At 37.0% G+C, this 15,757-nt stretch overlaps 1 long non-coding RNA gene across 1 annotated transcript; it reads left to right on the top strand.

Annotated features, from left to right (window-relative positions):
* Positions 1 to 6,581: 6,581 nt before the first annotated feature.
* On the top strand, positions 6,582 to 8,714 carry LOC141563142 (uncharacterized). Its single transcript, XR_012488344.1, has 2 exons — positions 6,582 to 6,708; positions 7,546 to 8,714. It is a non-coding gene; the product is annotated as an uncharacterized LOC141563142 (long non-coding RNA).
* The last annotated feature ends 7,043 nt before the right edge of the window (positions 8,715 to 15,757 follow it).

Genomic DNA, 15,757 nt, shown 5'->3' with positions numbered 1-15,757 from the left:
GAATCCAGAACATGTAGTAGACCTTAAATGTGACCAGGATGAAGCACCCCACCTAAGCTGACATATTATGTTGTTTGCTTTCCAAGAAAGACTCCCATTGTGTCCTTGCAAATCAAGACAGGCACCAGATAGTCTGCATTGGGACAGTGAAGCTGGGACTCTGTGTGGATAAACAGACTGTCTTATCTTCATAATCTAGCAGTGCCCAAAGGAAAAGAATTCGGCTTTTGCCATGGCCTTGCTCCTCCCCTTTGGGAGGATTTTGTCCTTTTCCTGCCTTTACTGTACCTTTTCTCTTCTTATACTACACTCCTTCCTGAATTTGCCTCCTTCCTTTGTCCTGCTATTATAAAAATGCAAACATATATGGATTGGGAACTCTTTGCCATATTTCTCTTGTAATAAATCCAGTTTTCACACAAGTTTCATGAAGTTGGAACTGACTGTGGACAGGCTATATTTAACAGTGGGTCAATTTACATTAAGGACTTCATGTATAGTGCTTATTTACTTTGCCCCCTAGCTGCCTCTTTTTTTACAGTATTCTTTAAAATCTGCATAATAAACCAAAATTCTGTGTTTAATTTTACAGTATTCTTTAAAATCTGCATAATAAACCAAAACTCATTCTGTGTTAATTAGCCAACATCCTGGTCCATGGAATGAATCATACACTTCCAGACATTAACCCTATTTTCCAGAGGATGAGGGTTACAAATTGCCTTGCATAGACATGAGTATGGATTGACTTACCTATGGCTAATTACTGGCTTTCAATGCACACTAAAGCTCTTATCCCTTTCTCAACAAAATACAAAGCTTCTCCATCGATGATATGCCTTTAGGAAAGTATAATAATGCCCTTCAGAGATGAGGTATAAGTCTAATTTGTGGATTAAAGATTCACTTCATCATCTGTCTCTTCATGATAGTTCTTTTCTCTGCCATTATTATCTATTTGAACCCTGTCAACAAACACTATATCTATGGCTCTTTTAGTTGTTTTCCTTTTGACTTTTTAAATTCCTGTCTCATATTATTCATCCTATGCTTTTCAGCTTGTGAATAAAAAAGGTTGCCCTTTAGTACACAATGTAAAAAGCAAAACAATTCCAATTTCCTTCTCATAAAATCACAAGTCAGGATGCTTAATTTTCAGATCTTACTTTTTTCTTAGTTGTAGTAATTTGTCATTTTAGTTTCCCTTCTCTGAACTAACTTTTTTGAGATATAGCAACTGGAATGTATAATTTTCCAGGGTGTAATAATAATATTCTGCCTCCATACCCACCAATGCCAACACCACATATCTTCCTTCTTCATCTTATAATCCAGAGTGCTCCAAAATCAAATAAAGCAATGAAATTCCTTTTGCTCTCACTTCCTAAGCCTTCAAATCCCATGGTGATTAGATCTTTTCCCCAGCTCTAGAAATGCAAGTTTTCCTTTAAATACTTGACAGAAAAAGATGATTCTTTTTGTTTGTTCATTATTTGTTTAGGCAATGTCACTAAATGAAAGAAAACTTAAAAACAAAATGCTAACATTTTGAAAATCATGTCTTTTTTTTTTTTTTTTTACAAAATGGATTAAATGTTCTTAATTCTTATTTTTTTTCCACACCTGAAGAAGATACTTTAAATTCCGACACAATACAGAAGGCTTCAGCAAAATGCAAAATATATGAAGAGAAGAAAAATTTATCATATCATCCTAACTTCATTAAAACAAGACCCATATTTTCCCCCTCTTTAGTAAGGCTCAAAATAGGGCAGATATTTAAAATCAGTTTACAAATAGAGGAATAGTCCTTGAAAAGAAGTTCTGAGTAGCTAGTTAACAAAACTAAAAACAAATAGATTTATTCAAAACCACTGTAGTAATCCTTCAGTGGCTACCACAGAAGGATTATGATAAAAGACAACTAGACCTATGATTTCAGGGAATTCCTACATAAGGAGACTACCTCTATTAATTCATGCAGAAACTTACATCTTAAAGAGTTGCAAAGAACCCTGAGAAGTTAAATGACTTGTCCAAGGTCACACAGCTAGGACGGGTCAGAAGCAGAAATAAAACCTGAGTCTTTCAGTTCCATAACAAATACTATTTTAGATGCAAATTTAGACAACTCTGAGATACCACTACACACCTGTCAGATTGGCTAAAATGATAGGGAAAGATAGTGCGGAATGTTGGAGGGGATGTGGGAAAACTGGGACACCGATACATTGTTGGTGGAATTGTGAATACATCCAGCCATTCTGGAGAGTGATTTGGAACTATGCTCAAAACGTTATCAGACTATGCATACCCTTTGATCCAGCAGTGTTACTACTGGGCTTATATCCCAAAGAGATTTTAAAGAAGGGAAAGAGACCTGTATATACAAGAATGTTTGTGGCAGCCCTCTTTGTAGTGGCCAGAAACAAAGTGGATGCCCATCAACTGGAGAATGGCTGAATAAATTGTAGTATATGAATATTATGGAATATTATTGTTCTGTAAGAAATGACCAGCAAGATGATTTCAGAAAGGCCTGGAGAGACTTGCATGAACTGATGCTGAGTGAAATGAGCAGAACCTGGAGATCATTATATACTTCAACAACAATACTATATGATGATCAATTCTGATGGACATGGCCCTCTCCAGCAATGAGATGAACCAAATCGGTTCCAAGAGAGCAGTAATGAACTGAACCAGCTACACCCAATGAAAGAACTCTGGGAGATGACTATCAACCACTACATAGAATTCCCAATCCCTCTATATTTGTCCAGTTGCATTTTTTATTTCCTTCACAGTTAATTGTACACTATTTCAAAGTCTGATTCTTTTTGTATAGCAAAATAACTGTATGGACATGTATACATATATTGTATTTAACATATACTTTAACATATTTAATATGTATTGGTCAACCTGCCATCTGGGGGAGGGGGTGGGGGGAAGAAGGGGAAAAATTAGAACAAAAGGTTTTGCAATATCAATGCTGAAAAATTACCCATACATATATCTTGTAAATAAAAAGCTATTTTAAAAATACTATTTTAGGCTCTTATCTATATAAAGAAAAAAGATATTTAGGTCAAAGTCTATATTGAGGAAACTACACAGGTGCTCAGTAAAACTGTTAAAAGCTTCAAACAATCTGTACTGACCAGAGTCACCTAATCTTACATGTGTAAATAAAAACAAGGCCCAAGTGAGCAACAGATCTGATATGGACCCTTCCAACCTTTTCTATGGCCACAAAGATTCTCTTTAGAGCTTTATAAGATGATTTCATTTGAGTTTCATCTCCTCTGGGTTTACCTCTTACAGAAGTGAGGTCAAGCAGGGAATGCACCAAAGGCCACCAGCCTAATGAGAAAGACAAAAAGTCTAAATGATCATATATATTCTTGTTATCAGCCCCAGAATAATTAGAAACTGGCTCAAACAACAAAAATTATGTAAATTTTAAAAATATTTCCAAAGAAAGAAATATGAACCAATCACGGAATTTTTAAGTTGGAAAAACTATTATGAATCGTGTTCCTGTCATCCTTAACTTTCTATATCTAGTTTAAAATTCGGCTAGTTTGAATACATTAGACAACTACCCTTAATAGTTGAATCAATTTAATACCATACTGATGTAGGTCAGTGGTACAACATCTAAAATTGATATTCTGTTTACACCAGAGTATCTATCATATAGTTATGCATATATATTTGTATGTATGTATGTGTATATATAAGCATATATGTGTGTGTGTATATATACACATAAACTACTTAACCACTGAAAGATTAAGTTCTAATTTAAAATTAAATACATTTACCTAGTAAGATACCACCCTTGAGAAGTGAAAATGAAAAGGGATAAACTACAAGAATTCCAATGGATATTTTTTAAAGTATGACAGTTGAGCTTCTCTGCAAGAAGTGTTAAGTCCTATCTCCCCTCCCCACCAAAAAAAAGTTACATTACTGAAGAAGAGCCTTCCAATTTGCTATTTGACTTCCTTAACCCTCTTAATTAACCCTCTAATCCCTTATTTCTTACTATAAACTGGGCTTCCACTCCAGCCAGTATAGAAAAGCAAGTCTCTGTCCAAAGTGCTACTTTATTTCATGCATTCCAATAGAGATGAGGAAAAAGCAGAAGATAAATGACTTGAGTTCCTGACCCAATATTATCTATTAGTTCTGTAAAGTATCTCCATATATCCAATTTAATGAAAAATATTAAGCTCCAGAGGATGACTGAAATGTAAGTCCATAGCACCATCATGTCAAAAAATTTTCAAGCAAATTCATTAAAAGGATTCAACATAATGATTCTTCAAAAAGGATTGGCATCAGGGCTTTGACAACAATTAAATCCTCTATTTCGTTTATCGTTAAGAATAAGTAGTAAATGTCAAGACCTCAGGTTGGACAGACTTCAGTTTATCCAACAAAAATCTAGGGTAAAAAATATTAACAATTACAGTTGCTATTCTTTAAAAGCCTGTCCTTTTCCGATTATAACAACAAATTAAACATTAAATCAAAACTAGTGAATTCCATGGAATTCATGGAATCTAATTTCATTACTCTATATGTACTTTTAAAAATTACCACTGGAAATATGAACACATGTTGCTCAGAAAAGGAAAGCTTCCTGACTTAAAAGGACTGAAATGGGTCCAAAATAGACTCCCAGAAGAAGGAAAACCATAAGTGATCCAGTATTACAACTACAGCTACCAGCTCTCTTCCAATGAAGCATCATGGAAGGCCTTAGGCAATTTAAAAGAATACTAATTTAATGTGCAGATACAAAAGGAAATCATATTTATCCCTTAAAAGGTAATAATTAAATTGGATCCTAGAAATCCCGTTGAATCTTCCACCTCCACCTCCATTAAGCTTCAGCGACTAAAACTGTTAAAGTTAGAAAAGATCCAAACTCCGACTTAGGCTGTGAAACCATGCTTAATTTTTTTTTAAAAATCTACTTACTTAATTCATTTTGGTTTTGTTTATAAAATGTTTTAAACAAATATTGGGCCAACACAGGAGGTGGTGAGATGCTAAGCTAATTAAACATCAACTGAGTGAGAAGGGGAGGTGGAGGGAAATTCACGTAGAAATAAGGAGTTACCAATAGAACCGGGATAATAACATGACAGCCACTTCCCCCTTAGAGAGGAAGGGGAGAACTCCGCCGCTGGAGTCCCTGAGAACACTGTCATCTTCCTCAGACTGGCCCCCACTCGCAAAGGCATAGCCCCAGGAATTAAGAGGCAAACCTGCAATCTCTCCCGTGGGCAGCAGAGGCAAACCACCGGAGAGGTTCTCCCGGGAGCTTCCGGTTTCGGGGGGAGGGAGGGAAAGAGGAGAGGAGGGGACCCCGCTTTCCCGACTCCAGGAGAGTTGCTTATACAGCGTAGTAGAGGTTCTAACCTAAACTGAAATGCCAAAAGAAACGAAGGGATCATTTAGCAGGCTTTGCAACTGTCCAGAAGCACCGGGGGTGGGTGGAGGTTGGTTCTTTTATGGGTTTGGGTTTTATGGTTTTGTTTAGTTTTTTTTTTTTTTTTTTTTGGGGGGGGGGGTTGGGGGGCGAAAGAAAACACAGGAAGGTCATCAACTACCACGCCCCCCCCCCCCCCATGATTTAGAAGGCAGTCAGGGAACGAACCACCTAGGTTGTAAAATTGATTTTAAAACTCGATTGCGCCTGGAGGGGCTGGAGATCGATGCTCTCCCTCCCCGAGCACTCACACGCATGCACGCACATAGCATATACACACACACACACACACACACACACACACCCGCCCCCGCCCCGGTGCTTACCCCGGCCCCGGGCCCCGCCGCTGCGCCGGGCAGCCCCTGCGCCCTCGCCGCCGCCGCCGCCGCTCCGTGTCTCCGGCCCTCGGGGGGCGCCGGGGCTCCCGCTCCTCGTCTGCCGCCTCAACCGCCCTCCTCCGCGGCAATCCTCGTCACCGTCACCGAGGGGATCCCCGGTCGGCCCGGCTGCGGCTCCACTCGCCCAGCCTAGCGCCCGACGGCCTCTCGGAACCGCGGAGGCTCGGCCCGGCGCTCCATATCGCCCTCCCCACCCTCGAAATGGGGGGGGGGGCGTCAGACCCAGGCCCACCCCGCAGCGCCCGCGACCCTCCCTCGGCTAAATGCCCCGCGCAGGAGCCGGCTCACCGAGGGGGGCGGGGAGGGGATTTCGAAGGAGGGGGTTCGCCCCTCACCTCTCCAAGCCCCCTGCGGTGATCTTCTAGATCACTCCCGCCCACTGGCGCGCCCCCCACCCGAGCCCGCCTGATGCCTCTTCCTCCTCCTCCTCCTCCTCCTCCTCCTTTTCCCTCCTCCTCCCACACCCGAGACTCCAGCAACTGGGAAAAGCGGCGCGCGCCGCCGCGGCCTCCAGAGCGAGCACGCGAGCTGAAGGGAGGGCAAAAGCGGACGCGCGCTCGCGGAGGCCTCGCCTGCTGTTGTCCCGGGAACGCACGTGGAATAGAGAGAGCGCGCACCAGAATAGCCGTGGTCTGGGGGCGTCGCAGGCGGGGTGGGGGGGGGGGTAGGTTCTCCTAGAAGTGGAGGCGTTGAGGCCTGCGCTGAGCTTTGGGGAGAGGATTGTTGAGGGTGTTGTGACTTCTGGGGGAAACATAAAAATCCAGGTGCTGTTGCAGCAACAGCAAGAAAAGGGATCCTAAGGTAAGTGGACTGTGGTTTATTTAGCTCCTGTGGAAAGAGGAGGGATCTCTACTCCCTCCTGATCATCGTTCTGCTTGTTAGAACACTTTGTCATTTTATGAGAAACAAAAAAACAAAACTGGCAGTGCTGCAAGTTGGGACGACTCCAGTCTTTCCATCTTGTATTATATTAGGGTGTTGGGTATCAGCCTGTCCTCCTTATTACACATAGTGGGGCCCTAGAAATCCCCACAGTTGGCTTCATGCCTAGTAAGGATCAGATGATTGAAACTGGCCAATGTGGGAAGTAAAGAGAAGAGGTATCCAGGGAGCTGAAATGGGCTAGGAAACTCAGAAGTGTAAGTTGGGTAAAATAAAGGGGAGAATAGAGGGAAACAACGAACTCCCCCCTTCCTCTCAACTTTGGTGTACTCTCTCTCTCTTACCCAGCTACTCCTCTCCCCCAATCGCCCTTACCTCGCATCTCTAGAAAACTTTGACCTAACAAGTTATCATTTCTACAGTGTGATAGAGGACAGTTAAAAGAATATTTCATCCAAGATTCTTTTCATGTTCTCTTTTATTTATGTATTATTTTAACAAGTAACACAAATATTATAACCAAAAGAAAATTAGGCTCAGCCCTCATATTTGCCTTTAACCTTCAGACTAATCAGTGCCAAAATACTGCATACTGCAGTGGTTTGGGAATTGCTTAAAGAAAATTACCAATTTTTCACCTTGCTAGTCTGCTCTACATCTTAGGTTATTGATTGTTTCACTGCAAATAATAACAGCAATATAAATAGAAAACATGGCCTTGCCAATGACATGTTAATATCACTCTCTATTTCATAGGAATTAAGAAGACAGAACAAATTCTATCCCTGGGAGAAATCGAATGGAGAAATTTACAAGAATCTTGCCGAGTGGAGGACCAAGGTGGAGTTAGGTTTTTGAGATCAGGATCCTTGAAATTCTCCTGCATGGAACCACCAGAGGAAGAAAAAAGATTGTTAGTGGATGGAGATGATGAATGGAGTCCTTCTCAAATGTATGCGTCACTGCCCTCTACTGTTGTCAATTATATGCACTCCATGATCTCTAGGAGCCCAGCTGTGGTAGCTTGGAAGTCCTTGAGAGATAAGTAGCAAGGTAAAACCATGAGAACAGTTTAAAAATTGTTCTTCATTCTACAGTCTATTATAAAGACAGTGTCAAAAGGTCAACCTAATGCCAGACTTCTTAAGTGTACAGCAACATTTATACTATGAGGTACAACACATTTTTGTTTCAAAGCATTGTCTATGAGAGTGAGGAAAACTGGGAATTTGCACGTTGATTGGTAGGGCTGAGTTAGTATTGAACTCTTATCTACCATAATGCTAAGAGGAAGTACTGATTAATCAAATTATTCCACCACAGTTCTCAGTATCTTGACCACTTTCAACTCAGGAGATGACTTGTGGCTGTTTTCATTTCTAGAAGAAAATAAGCATTATCAAGACAACATCTCCCATTACATTTGTGGGCTGTTCAGTTGTGAACAACTCTTTATGACCCCATTTGGGATTTTCTTAGCAAAGGTAGTAGAGTAGTTTGCCATTTCCTTCTCCAGCTCATTTACAGATGAGGAAACTGAAGTAAACGGTTAAATGACTTGCCCAGAATCACATAGAGTGTCTAAAACCAGATTTGAATTCAGGAAGATGAAGACTCTTCCTGACTTCAGGCCAGGCATTCCAGCTACTGTGCCACCTAGTTACTGTACATTTATATTGACTAAAATTCAAAGAAAATGAGTCCTACACAAAGGTTCCATTTGCATGTATGAATGTGATATGTATGTCTATATATGTGTGTGATATGTGTCTAGTGCGTATATATGTATATACATACATATATGTATATATACACACACATTCAAGTATTTATTAAGCACCTACATGCCAAGCACCGTGCTATGCTTTTAGGATTAAAAAAAAAAAAAACTAAATATTTCCTGCCTAAAAGAAAATTCATGGAGATATAGACAGACACATATATACTTGCATGTGTGCATGTGGATTTCTGTATGTAACATGTACAAATATACATACATATATATGCATATATCCTATATGACTATATGCCCTGTAGATATAATCATGTATATAAATATAAGATTAGGACATCTGTATAAATATGTATCATGTATATATGTGTATATATCATGTGTGTGTGTGTGTCTATTAGGGATAAGGACTCATCTTAGTTCTGTTAGTATAGAAAACCCAAGAGGTGGAAGCTTCCTCTATGTATGCAAGTCAGCATTTTAGAGAAGAGCCTAAAGCACTTGACTAGTATCACACAGACAATTTCTGTCAGAGAATGTAAACATGTAAATAAAAAAAGAATAAGTCATTTCTAGAAGGAAGACATATGACTAATAAGAATTGCAGGTTGTTCAATATTATATGAGGATGTATTCTGGTGGAATACATAGAGAAGAGCTAATCCAATTCCAATTCATCAATGATGGACAGAATCAGCTATACCCAGAAAAGGAACACTGGGAAATGAGTGTAAACTGTTAGCATTTTTTGTTTTTCTCCCCAGGTTATTTTTACCTTCCGAACCCAATTCTTCCTTTGCAACAACAAAACAACAAAATTCTGCACATATATATTGTACCTAGGATATACTATAACATTTAATATGTATGGGAATGCCTGCCAGCTAGGGGAGGGGGTGGAGGGAAGGAGAGGAAAAATTCGGAACAGAAGGGAGTACAACGGATAATGTTGTAAAAAATTACCTATGCATATGTACTGTCAAAAATTGTTATAATTATAAAATTAATTTTAAAAAAAGAATTGCAGGTTGTTAACAATAGAAGAGATAACATGGCACCATGGAAGGGTAAGAATAGAGTAGGTTAAGGTCTCAAAGTAATCACTTTCCTTACTCAGTGTATTATAATTAGATGCATTTGTAAAGCTAAGAGTAAGTTGTTTCATTTAGTTCAAGTAGTTCATTTAGAATGAAGCTCGTGATTTTTGTGCAATGACATTTGCCATCAGACAGTTCTTTAATGTATGATCACATTAATATATCAAAAAAATTTCTAAGAGTTCACAGTGCCTACCAAATAAAGTCAAATTTTTTGGTTTTGAAATTCAAGCCCTTCCACACAACTTGACTCCAATCTACTTTTATAGTTTTACTGCTACTTATTTCCTCTATACTCTAAACTAGAATACCTGAATATATCTTGCACATTTATTCTCTTATGCCTTTACCTAGATTCTGTCATTCCATACTACTGGTTGAAATACTACTTCTTTTTAGTTCAAGTGTTACAACTCATCCATTAACTATTCCCTGATCATTTCAGCCAGAAGTGAACTCAGCATTGTCTCTTAGGCATCTATCACATCCTAATTTGCAAGTGTACTACTAGATCTTAATCCCTTTCAGAACAAGACCTATCTTTGTATTTTCCTTAAGGCCTAAGAAGAAATTGGGCACACAGTAGGTGCTTAATATATTTTTGCTGAATTGATTTCCAAAGATAAGGTTAAATAACCAAAAGAGGATTCCAGTTCAAGAATTTTTAATTTTCTTATTCTCTTGTTCATCCAACATGTAATATTCTTGATTTAAAATGTACACTTAAACATAAGTAATTATTGTCACTCTGCATTTAAGCTGAAGCAATGATGCAATCACCTTTCAACTGTTGGTAGCAAATTATCTGTCAACATGAAAATACACTTTGACACCAGATCCCAGGAATGAAGCAAGATAAATCCTAGAATCTCAGCATTGCCTAAAAATTAAACTTCTAAACTATAAAACATAATGATAAATTACTGTCTTTGGCATAATCTGTTTATAGCTAAACTCATACCCCTGAGGTGAAGCACAGGAGAAAGAAAAGGCAAATTCCTGCATTCATTAAAATATTTGAAGGACTCTGTGGCACAGCTTCTTCTCCCAGTTCTGCCACTGCTGTCTTCTGGGTTGTAGCATCTGTGTTCACTCCCTGCTTCCCCAGATCTGTTGCATTGCAGTCCCCTCCAGGCACTGAAGCAGAGTCATGGTGCAGATAAGTAAACCAATGAAAGGGGCAGCCCACCAAAATGACTGCAGTACTCACATCTAACCTCCAGTCTTAGGGAGAGCTTGGGGATTCACTGAAGGAGAAGAAAGGAACTTATTTGCATTTCAAGAATGAATGCTGAGCAGCTGGGCTTGAGAAATGTTTCCCCTGCTAAAAGCCCAGTAGGCTTAAAAGAGAGTATTCCCAAAGCAGGATTTGACATTGACTTCCCTTGTTCTTGCTCAAAGATGCAACTCAGCATTGTGTCTCCCTGACCAAGGACTATGGAATAAATAAAAGGAAATGCTGTATAATATTCTTCTGGTGAAAATATACTATGCCCAATACTTTATAAATAGATTAAGACTTTGGGGATACCTTAAAGATATTGGTGTAGTAGTCCCTTTAAAAATAGATCCATTCACAACATAAGAGGTAAGATTAGTCAACTTTTAAAGTAGATTTTTCAGAAAGCATATTACAAATCTACTATTCAGTGATTGTAATAATATTTCATTTCTTAATTCAACTAGGTTTAACTGAAAAACTTAAGATTTGTAAAGAGCTTTACATGTATGATCTCATTTGATCTTCACAAAGACCAATTGAGGCTATTAGTACTCCAGGTGCTATTATCCCCATTTTGCAGATGAGGAAATAGGCTCTAAGTACTTGATCACAATTATGCAACTGTAATTCTCAGAAGCAAAATTTGAATCAAGGTCTTCTTAACTCCAAATTTAGTGCTGTTTCCACTATACCATAAGATATCTAAGAAAGACTATCCTGCCAGAGATAAGAAAGAATGATTGATGGACAGAAAGAAGGGAAGAAGAGAAAAAAAAACAGGAAGATATGGTAGGCATCTACTAATCTACGAGTATGGGGATAAAGCCCTGTAATAGAGTAGAAGCAAGGGAAAGAGACAGAGGAAATATTGCATAAGCGGAATCCTCAAAGCTTAGAAAAAATGTATATGGAAGAGAAAAAAGAATCAAAGATAACCCCAGGGTTAGAAACATGGGAGACCAAATAAATGCTAAAGTCACAGACAGAAATACTTAAATCAGAAAGAAGGGCAAGTTTAGGCAAAAAAGATAATGAGCTTAGTTTTAGTTTTGTTAAGCTTAAAATACCAATGGGTCATATAAATAGAAATGTTTTGTAGGTGGTTAGAGATGCAGGTCCAGAAGAGAGTTATAAGCTGAAGATATATTTTAAAGAGTCAACTATATAGAAATGGTAAATGAAGTCTTAGGAATGAATGATGTTGCTAAGGGAAAGCATATAGAGAGAACAAAAGAGAGTCAAGTATAGATGTTCAGGAATGCCCTCAGTTCCATCTACTAGAGAAGGGGCATCAAACATGAATCCCAAAGAGTAATGTAGTAGGCAACCTTCCATAATTTTGTGAAAATTAGATTACAATTTAATCATAGTAGAGATAAGATGGTAGAATGAGTTAATAGAATCCAGTTACACAAACACACATACATACACACATCCTTCTCAATAAAAATCTATAGAATGCACCAAACTGAATTCTAATCAGGAAAACTAAAAAGAAATCACAGTAAATCATGTTTCCAGCCCCAGGGTGGCTTAGGGAGACTGCATACAACTAAGATAGGAGATTCCAGCCAAGAGCACGGCACTGCTGGTAGAGAGTATTCTATAACGAGGGTACTTTGGCTAAGACAAAGCACAAGAAAGATTCCAGGGGATTCCTAAACAAGCACTTGGTGCAAGAACAAGAGCTATCTTTTGCCCACCATCCAGTAGTTGGTTTCAGATTCAGGGCAAAGAAAGTGGATCTAATCCCTGGAGCAGAAAATAATCTCCTAGACTCAAGGGGAGCTGGTAGGTTAGATACTCTGAAAATGTAGTCTTTTATTAAGCCAACAAGTCAAGCATAGTCTACTGAAACTCCCGATAGAAATAAGCTGATAGACTCAAACTTGGGCCAGGAACTTAAAGAATTCAGATCAAAAAAAGAGAGATCCGACGTTATTGTATCATAGCACTTTGAAAATACTGAAAGATTGCAGTGTCCCATTCTCAGTCTAGCAAAGTGTAAGTTTGAGAAGAATGAGCAAACCAAAAATGAACCTGACAAAGTGTTATTATAGTGACAGGGAAGCTCAGCTAACACAGAAGAAAAGAGTGTATCCAAAATATCTATAAGCAAAGCCTTTAAAATAAGTTGCAACTAGGATAGAAATACAACAAAAATTCCTGGAACAGTCAAGTCAGGAATTAAAGAAGAAACCTAAAAGTGATGTTGAGAACAGTAGAGGAAAGATTAGGAAAAGAGTCAAAAAGTAAGAATGAAAGAGAGAAACCTTAGATCAACAAATCAGGCAGACAACTTTTTTACAAGTGAGAAATCCCAACAAATTAATAATGCATAATTTAACACCAAAATAGAAATCTTATAATCAAAGGAGAAATCAACAAAATTAAAAGAAAAATAACTGACTGAATAAGAAAATTAGGGGAGCTGGGATTTTAAAAAACCCAACAATAATAAAGTAGATAAGCCAGCTAATTAGATTGAAAAAAAGAGGGGAAAACAAATTAAGATATAAAAATGAGGGGGGGGAATGAATTCACAAACAGTGAAGAAGAAATTAGAGCAAGTATTAGAAGCTATTTTGTCCAACAATAGCCCCCCAAAAGACAACCTAAATTAAGTTGAAGAATATTTACACAAATTTACACAACATAGTAAATGGAATATTCAAATAACTTTATCTTAGAAAAAAAAATTGAACAAGACATAAATTAACTCCCAGCACTAGATGATTTTACAAGTCAATTTTACCCAATACTGAAAGAATAATTCCAATATTCATAAATCACTTGAAAAATAAGTAAAGAAAGGATCCCAGCAAATTTCTCTTATGACTCAAATGTCATATACCAAGAAGTATCAAAATAAAGAAAAAACCTACACCCAGAGAAGGAACACTGGGAGGTGAATGTAAATTGTTAGCACTGCTGTCTATCTACCCAGGTTACTTATACCTTCGGAAGCTAATGCTTAATGTGCAACAAGAAAATGGTATTTACACACATATATTGTATCTAGGTTATATTGTAACACATGTAAAATGTATGGGATTGCCTGTCATGGGGTGGGGGGAGGGATTGGAGGGAGGGAGGGGATAATTTGGAAAAATTAATTTAAAAAAAAAGAAATAATACTCAAAAGAAAAAAAAAAAAGAAAAAACCTATAGGCTAATTTTTCTAATTAATATTGATACAAAGTTTTTAATTAAAATATTAACAAGAAGATTATTGTAATATATCACAAATATCATATATTATAATCATACTAGATTTATGACAGGAATGGAGGGCTAGTTCAATATTATGAAAATTATAATTAACCATATTTTTTAAAAACCTATAAAAATCATATGATTGCTTCCAAAGATGCAGAAAAAGCTTTTGACAAAATTAAACACTCATTTCTGTTAAAAACTTTGGAAAGCATAGAAATAAATGGAGCTTTTCTTAAAATAATAAAGAACAGCTATCTAAAACCAAGAGCAAACATTATCTCTAATAAAGATAACATAGAAACTTTTCCAATAAGATCATGGGTAAGCAAGAGTATACATTATCACCATTACTATTTAATATTATACCAAAAATAGATATAGGAAAAAAAAAAAGATTTAATGAATAAGCTTAAGGAAGAATAAACAAAACTATCCCTTTTTCAGATATGAGAGTTTGCTTAAAGAATCTTAGAGAATCAACAAAAAATAACCAAAACAATTAAAATTTCACCTAAATTTCAGGTACTAAATAAACCACACAAATTATTGGCATTTCTATATATTATGAACAAAATCCAGCAAGAAGAGATTGTAAGAGAAATTCTATTTAAAATAGCCATGGACAGTATAAGCTGCCTCGGAATCTATCTGTCAAGAAACACAGAAAAAGTATATGAACACAGTCATAAAATACTGTTCACATAAATAAAGATATCTAAATAATTAGGCCAATAATAATTAATTGCTTATTCATAAACTGAAACAATAAAATAGAAATGACAATACTAAATAAATGAATTTACTTATTCAGTGCCATACCAATTAAATTATAAAAGAATTACTTTATAGAGCTAGCAAAAATAATTAACAAAATTTATTTGGAGAAACAAAAGCTCAAGAATATCAAGGAAATCAATGAAAAAAAGAAAGAAAGAAAGAAAGAAAGAGGGGAGGCCTAGAAGTATTAGATCTCAAACAATACTATAAAGCCATAAGCATTAAATCAATTTGGTACTGGGAAAGAAGGGAAAAGACTAGGCATACAGTACGTAGAAGTAAATGAACAGAGTAACTTTTCATTTGATTAGCCCAAACATTTCAGTTATTGGTGTAAGAATTCATTATTCAACAAAAGTGATAGGGGGAAATGTCAAAAACTAAATGTGGACAAACATCTCATAGCATATACCAAGATAAGCTCAAAATGAGTACATGATTTAGACATAAAGAGTAATGTCATAATCAAATTAGAGAGCATGGAAGAAATTACCTTTCAGATCTATGGATAAGAGAAGAGCTCATGACCAAATAAGAGATAAAAAGGTTCATAAGATATAGAAAGGAGCATTTTGAATGCATAAAATTAAAAGGATTTAACACAAAACCAGTGCAACTGAAATTAGAAGAAAAGCAGAAACTAAGAAAAAATATTTGCAGCAAGTTTCTCTGATAATTGTCTCATTTCTAAGATATATAGGGAACTAATCCAAATTTATAAGAATAACATTCCCGGTTAAAGGACATGAATAGGGAAGTTTCAAAAGAAGAAATCCAAGTTATTAGTATCAGTGGCACAAAAAAATCAAGATTGATAGCATGAAAAAAATGCTCTAAATCACTAATAATTAGAGAAATGCAAGTTAAAGCAACTCTGATATACCAACTGTCACCTATCAGAATGGCTAAGATGACCAAAAA

The sequence above is a fragment of the Sminthopsis crassicaudata genome, chromosome 3 (genome assembly GCF_048593235.1).
Source record: "Sminthopsis crassicaudata isolate SCR6 chromosome 3, ASM4859323v1, whole genome shotgun sequence".
NCBI lineage: Eukaryota > Metazoa > Chordata > Mammalia > Dasyuromorphia > Dasyuridae > Sminthopsis > Sminthopsis crassicaudata.
The sequence above is the reverse complement of the archived record's forward strand: the minus strand, read 5'-3'. Positions and strand labels throughout refer to the sequence as shown.